The sequence below is a fragment of the Micropterus salmoides genome, unplaced genomic scaffold, assembly GCF_014851395.1.
Source record: "Micropterus salmoides isolate LMB-PRFRI ecotype aquatic unplaced genomic scaffold, ASM1485139v1 Ms_hic_scaffold_11, whole genome shotgun sequence".
Lineage (NCBI taxonomy): Eukaryota > Metazoa > Chordata > Actinopteri > Centrarchiformes > Centrarchidae > Micropterus > Micropterus salmoides.
Window position 1 is genome coordinate 9066205 of NW_024040152.1, and position 6792 is coordinate 9072996.

General features: G+C 39.4%; 1 long non-coding RNA gene and 1 pseudogene across 2 annotated transcripts; one reads left to right on the plus strand and one right to left on the minus strand.

Moving 5' to 3' along the window:
- Window positions 1–1155: 1155 nt before the first annotated feature.
- LOC119898151 lies at window positions 1156–2846 on the plus strand (annotated as a pseudogene).
- Window positions 2847–5958: 3112 nt separating this feature from the next.
- Window positions 5959–6539, minus strand: LOC119897179. Of its 2 annotated transcripts, XR_005443362.1 has the most exons (3): window positions 6453–6535; window positions 6120–6173; window positions 5959–5975 (listed from the first exon to the last, which is right to left on the minus strand). It is a non-coding gene; the product is annotated as an uncharacterized LOC119897179 (long non-coding RNA). The 2 variants fall into 2 exon arrangements; XR_005443361.1 differs by lacking the exon at window positions 5959–5975 and having other exon boundaries at window positions 6116–6173; window positions 6453–6539.
- Between the last annotated feature and the right edge of the window lie 253 nt (window positions 6540–6792).

The window sequence follows — 6792 nt, forward strand, 5'->3', positions numbered from 1 at the left end:
GGAGGGTTCAAAGTTGTAGATCGTGTAACTTTAAGTCTAATGTTATTCATTAATGAGCCATGTGGTGTAGTAACGTTATTCATTCAGTTTTCAGTGTTCATCTGCGTTAAATGTCATGTTCTGTTAAAATTAGATTATTTTTGCTAACCTCTTGAGTCGCAGCATTAATGTCACCTAGCTAGTAGGGAGCCTTCACATTTGTGTTTGTTTGTTTGTTTAAACAGTAATTTATGTAGATTTGTGGGTCCTGGCAGAGACTTTATATAGAGGCCCTGGTCCTGAAGACCAACGTGGAGTCTCGCCTGGCTGTTAAAGCGAAAATACACCTGAAAACAGATATTATCTGCGTTAGTTAGCATAGCTTTAGCTCTGTTGTGGAGGTCTCTTGCTGCTCATGATACTGCAACCCGACTGTGTAATCTTGTATTTTTTGAAAAAGTCATTGCAAATTTTTGGACAATTTTAGCAACTTTCTTCAGTTAGCTACCAGTGAATTGTGTGTATAAATGTGGTTGCGCATTCTGCCATAACTAACGTTACTAAAAGTATTAACCTTACCGTGTTTAAAGTAAAGTCTTTCTGACGGCTGTTATCCATGAAGCTTTGTTTTGAGTCTTGGCAGAGACGTTTGGACTTTGAGACCCTCTACTCTCTTTAACAGCTTTAAACATACATAACATTGTTTTATCTGCGTGATACGTATATAGTTTTGTCTTAATACTCCAGGTTGGGGTCTCAGAGACTTCAGCTGTGAACCATGTTTAAATACAATTAATTTATTGTGCTTTTTGTGATATGTGTTGACACTGCTTTTAAGGCAGCACTACACCTCCAAACTCCCCCAAATGTGAGTTGTGTATATTTGTATTTCTGTCATTGCCGTTGATCAGAATTTGCTCAACTTGGGATCTCTTTATTCCAAATTAACATCACTATGTAGAATTACTTACATTTCTTTTCTTGTGAATCATTTGTCAGTGCCAAGCCCATATAATAAATAATAATAATAAAACATGAACCTTATTTGGTGAAATAGCAATGCTTTATGGTCATTTCCATGTACTGTATTCATTAAATGTAGCCTACAAGCCTAGTTTTGACAAATTGAATGATTACCACAATGAGGAAATAAGCCTCTGTCAACAAAGCAGGATTATGGGAGACAAGGTGAATATTTATCAAAATGTACTACCAGCATTATAAATGTGCTAAAAATTTATTTAATTTTATAAATTTAAACTCCCTGAACAATAGACATTCAGATCTTGAATTCTTCCTATAAATCTAATTTCTATCTTTAAATTATTTGTTGTAGTACTCATGACCCAAATATTGCCTTTGTTGTTTCTGTAAGCTCTCTCTTACCTGACAGAATGAGCTTCCTTTCTTTAAGATACTTTATATGACTTATTGCATTTTTTAATACTTTTGCTTTTAAATCCACAGGAGTGTGCCAGAAATGAGTTGCACTTTCCACCTCCTCCGGTTTCCCGCAGTGACATCTACCATGCCGTTTTCTGCTTGTCTTGTCTCGACAGTCCGTGTTGCTCAGAGCTCTCAGCACTGGCCCAGATCAGCCGCAGCCTGCAGGAGAGCTACAGGCTTCTGCAACTGCCTGACCAGGACATAGCAGTCCTGGGCAGGTGAAAGAGGCCTACTTGCGCCTAGCCAAGCTTTACCACCCGGACTCTGGGGCTCCGACTGCAGACGCAGTGCTGTTTGCTCGGGTGGAGGAGGCCTACCGTGCTGTGCTGGCGCATCAGAGCAAGACCAAGCAACCTGATGGAGGAAAGGAGCAGAAGAGGAGGAGTCCAGAGGTACAGCACTTCCACACAGACACTACCTCAGCTACGAGGGTGTGGGTTCAGGCACACCCAGCCAGCGTGAACGTCAGTACAGGCAGATTCGTATCGACCGGGCATCTGAGCAGGTTTTGAATTACCGACAGAGGGAGCATGAGAGGGCAGCTGCTGCCGAGGGGGCGCTGGTGGAAAGGGACATGCGTCAGCGCAGCCGAAAGGTCCAGATCACCCAGGCTGTGGAACGGCTTGTGGAAGACCTGATCCAAGAGTCCATGGCCCGAGGAGACTTCAGGAACCTGAGTGGAGCTGGAAAGCCCCTCAACAAGTTTGAGCACAATCCTTATGCTGATCCAATGACCCACAACCTCAACCGCATTCTCATAGATAATGGCTACCAGCCACCCTGGGTTTCACACAACGCGACATCCGAGAGACCACTGCTCAGATTCGAAAGGTTATTGGATGGTAGGGTCAGGCTCGGTGACCCCATGACCTCCAAAGAGCACAGGCAATGGGAGCAGCTGTGTGCATCTGTAGAGGAGGAGTTAGTGAAACTTAACAAGATGGTGGACAATTACAACCTCATAGTACCGATGCAACATGCAAATGGTTCACTTTAGTTTGTCACGAGAGATTGACCGTGCTGTGAAAGGAGCCTGCCAGCACCGACTGGACCAGCAGAGAGAGAGAGACAATGAGAGAGAGGAGGAAGGAGAGAAGAAACAAGCCATTGCAGTAACCACACCTAAAAATACCAAACAAGACCTGATGTCTTGGATGAAGGCTTTGCTCAGATTAACACATTAACACTCTGACTCTAAGTGAACAGGACAGTGATTTGAGATCAGTGGTTTATTGTCAACCAATAATTACAGTCCATGGGACTATTTCACACTTGTTCACCTGCTTATTTCTGTGTATGTCAGACACAATATTGCCACCAATTTTACTCTGTGTTACAACCGTATTGAGCAATTGTAGTTGCTGTGACTGTAAAGTGTGAGGAACTGCATGTGTTGATAACAAAGATTACAACATGAACCATTTTTATGATATGATGTGAAGTTGTTTCTGTGAAATTACTGATCTGAACATACAAACCTACCTAACACTAACTGTTGGTTGCTATGTGACATTAAAGTTATGGTAATTATAAATATTGTGTTTGTATTTCTTTGTTGAGAGTGTTTGAATCTTGTTTAAGTAGCTGAATGTCTCATTCTAGTCTGGCAGCTACTCCAGTGTTGCAGGGTTGCAGATGACGATGGGCTCCTTGCTTCTGACTCCGGTACCTGCAGCTTCCCTGTGCAGAGGCTGAGCGATGACCCTGGACGGAATCCTCACCTTGGTCCAGTCGTGGGCGATGTACTGGTGGTACGGATCATGAGAGCTCTCCAGCTTCTTGGAGCGAATATAGCTGAGCATGATGCCGAAGGTGAAGAAGCTGAACATACCGACCACCAGGAGGATGTACATCATGCCCTCAGTCTGAGCGTGGGCCCGGGCTCCATCCACGTGGTGCACAGCTTGCTGGGTAGTGTAGTTCTGAGGTATTGGTGAAGAAGTACACTTGTGCTGTTGAGGCAGTGCTGCAGGAAGAGAGCAGGAGCGACTGCAGCTCGGTGGTGTTGATGTGTGGCATGACTGACATCTGCTGGACACTCAGCTAACTGCAACTGAGGGAAGAGACTGTAAGAAAAAGTCTCAGGAAAGGTCAGCCTAGAATTAATTTTGTTTTTGTATTATTAACACAGTTTGTATTTTATTATATATCTTAATATAGGTTTTATATTTAGACAAACAACAAAAAAGATGGAGGGCTAAGAGAGGTATAATAAGCAAGAATGAGACCTATATCTAACTGCGATTTTAAATAATTAGTTTAAAGTTTAATTAATTAATAATTAAACTCATTTATCCAGGAAATTAGGAGATATCAATTTAATGTGTATTTAGGGACACTTGTCATATGTTTAAATGATACCTCTGAAATGTGTTCTGACTACTACCCAACAAACTTCAGCTTGAATGCTGAATACACCTTTTTTGGTTGACCTTTCAGAGTTTGTTTTGGTGTTATGAGAGTGAATGTGAAATTGATTCCCACATATTATACCTACATCATTATTCAAGCTTGTTTTTAGTAGAAAGAAAAGCCTACCTTTGAAGGATCTGGAATCAGTTCTTGCTGTCATTGGGCATCAGCAGACATCGATAATTTCAAGTCATGTGTCTCCAGCAGGATTAGAAGCAGCTAGTCCCATAGCTAAACATCGAATATAAACGTACACCTCCCACTTTTCTTAGTCATAATGTGCCCTCCTTCATGCTCATGCTTTTATGTGGAAGAGATATGCAGCATGTCCAACATGTCACACATTTAATGAAATGAAGAGGTCACAGGGCAAGGTCAAAACCTCAGTGTAGTTACGTTGTGGTGTTGCATGAATTAAATGGCTGTCCTATACTGGTGCAATCAGCTAAAATGAACAGTTTACTGTGGATGAGAATGTTCAGTTAGCATATTGTCTTTAGATCAGACCTCATTCAGCAGTGTCATGAAATCCTAAGAAAAATGTTGAATTGGTTTAACATATTTGTTATGACTGCTTGTGGCAAAGTCTACACATTATTACACATTAATATTAACAAATATTCAAAATTGCTTGTAGATACAGTTTTGTACCTGCTGAGCAGACCATCATCTTTTATAGCTCAGACTGGTGTTGAAGCCCAGTTTGTGAATTGTGTATGTGGTTAGTTGTATTGTGTATTTAAAATAAATAAATAAATAAAAAAACCCTCTAATGTTCACATTTTGCTGGAGGAGGAGTAGCGTGTGGTCATTTTCAGGACGGTGCCGGGCTGCAGCGGGAGAACAAAGCTGCTTTCAAACTGGAGTAGTCTGGACAGTCTGCTGCAAAGCTCAGACTAGATTGAGTTACAACACAATCACCTCTAAATGTCCTTTAACTCTCTGTTGTAGTTTGTGTGTTTTTGTATGTGTGTGTCTCTGTGTGTGCATGTTGCCTGAAACGTACAAATAAGTGATGTTTAAGAGAGAGATGTTTTTACTCATATTCTCTAGTGGCTGGCAGAAACAGCAAAGGGCAAAATTCTGTCAAGAGATCAATGTATTTTCTCCAAACATTATTAATTTCTCTAAATGAACATATTTTAAACACATTACACAGTATTTACACAAGAAATGTTGTGTCTCAACAGTGGATCATTGTCCAAGTTAATACTGATAAGATCATTAGTTTCTGTTTTTAAGTCATTGCCAACAAAGTAAATGCAGCAAGTGCAGTGGACTAAAAATTATATACAAAAATATTTAGTTTATGCAAGTTAATTTACTAATTTGGACAGATTGGACTAGCACAAACATATAAATTTAGATTTACTAGAACAGTGTTGTTAAAGACATGCTGCTTAACAAACGCTTAAGCTTTGGGAGTGATGTCAATGTCATGATAAGTTTTCTCAGATACCTAGAAGGTCATGTTAATGAAACTGAAGAACTATCATTTGGTGTTTTAAAGACATGACGGTCAAAGTTCAGCACATAGAGACCTCATTTGTTACTTTTTATTTTCAACTGATGGCAAAATTATTACAAAGACAGATTTCTCTGGCATGTAGTCAAAATAGAAGTAAAGAGGACATTAGTTGCTACAAATGTTCTGGGTTATTAAGCCTTGCGTATTTACATGGTACACGCCTCAGTATATTTACTTAATAAGTCAGTCATTTGAAAGAATAGAAAATTCATCACTGGCCAATTGGATAACGGATAAACTTTTTACTTTAAGTTGTTTGGACACATTACTTTATGCTCTGGTAAATTGACATTGTCATTTTTGACATTATTCAACAATAAGAATAACCATTCATTGGATTCCCTACACTGAAGGCCATTTGTTTTTAAAAAACCTTTAAAGGCGTTTTTTTCACAGATCCATCCAATAGTCTCATAGCACACCTTTGACATTGCATTTCACTGAAATCTAAAGGAAATCTGCCTATCAGCTTCTATTTGTACTTACCATACAAGTTGCATTTATGACTTCGCAGACCAAGCGTTTAAAAATCACCTTCTCATACAGTAATTGTGTCTTTGTTAGAAAAATACAGTAATGAAGCTTGACTCTGCAGATGATCTTTTTTCACCTAGTGGATAAAAATGACAAATAAAAATACTATTTGAAAAAAATGCAAGGTAAAGAGAAAGACAGGTTTCATATGTGTCCTAAATCAGATATTGTGCAAGCCAGTAAATCTATAATAGTGTCTTGAAAGCTAAACCTAACTCACCAGTAGTGTTACTCTAGCTGCACCCCGTCACAGTTGTCTTTTGATTCTATTAGTCTGGAAGTATAAAAGAAAAGGTGAATTATTTAGATGTGAGAAACATCAGAGAGATAATCATAACAATTCACAAAAACTTTTGTGACGTTATTTATTTAAAGTTAAATAAATATAACGACACAAAAATAAAGATTACTTGTTTTCCTTGCTAAATCAAGCCAATTGTGGTGAAGCAACTTCGGAATTACATCTCATAATTTGGTCACAAGTATATTGTATTAAATGGTTAAAGATTTAAAGATAATCCAAAATTAATCACTTCAGTAAACATCAACTCACTGTGCCTGAGCCTTGAGAGCTTTACGGGCCTCCCGAGCTTCGTGCTCCTCCGAAATCTTCTTATAACAGTAGACCATAACTATATGAGCCACAGCTGCAGAACCACGATCAGCACGTACATCATTATCTCTGAGATCACCGCTGTCAGCTCCGGATTGGCTGGGAAAGGGAACCAACAATGCTGCATTTTTAGGAAACATGTCCACCAGGAGACACTGTGTTTTTCTGCAGACCCTCACAAACATAAAGTAAAGCTGCTTTAAAGTCAGAAATCATCTCATTGATAAGACAAGCCTGAACATCGTTCAAGTTGACAAACAGGAAAATACTCTTGCTAATA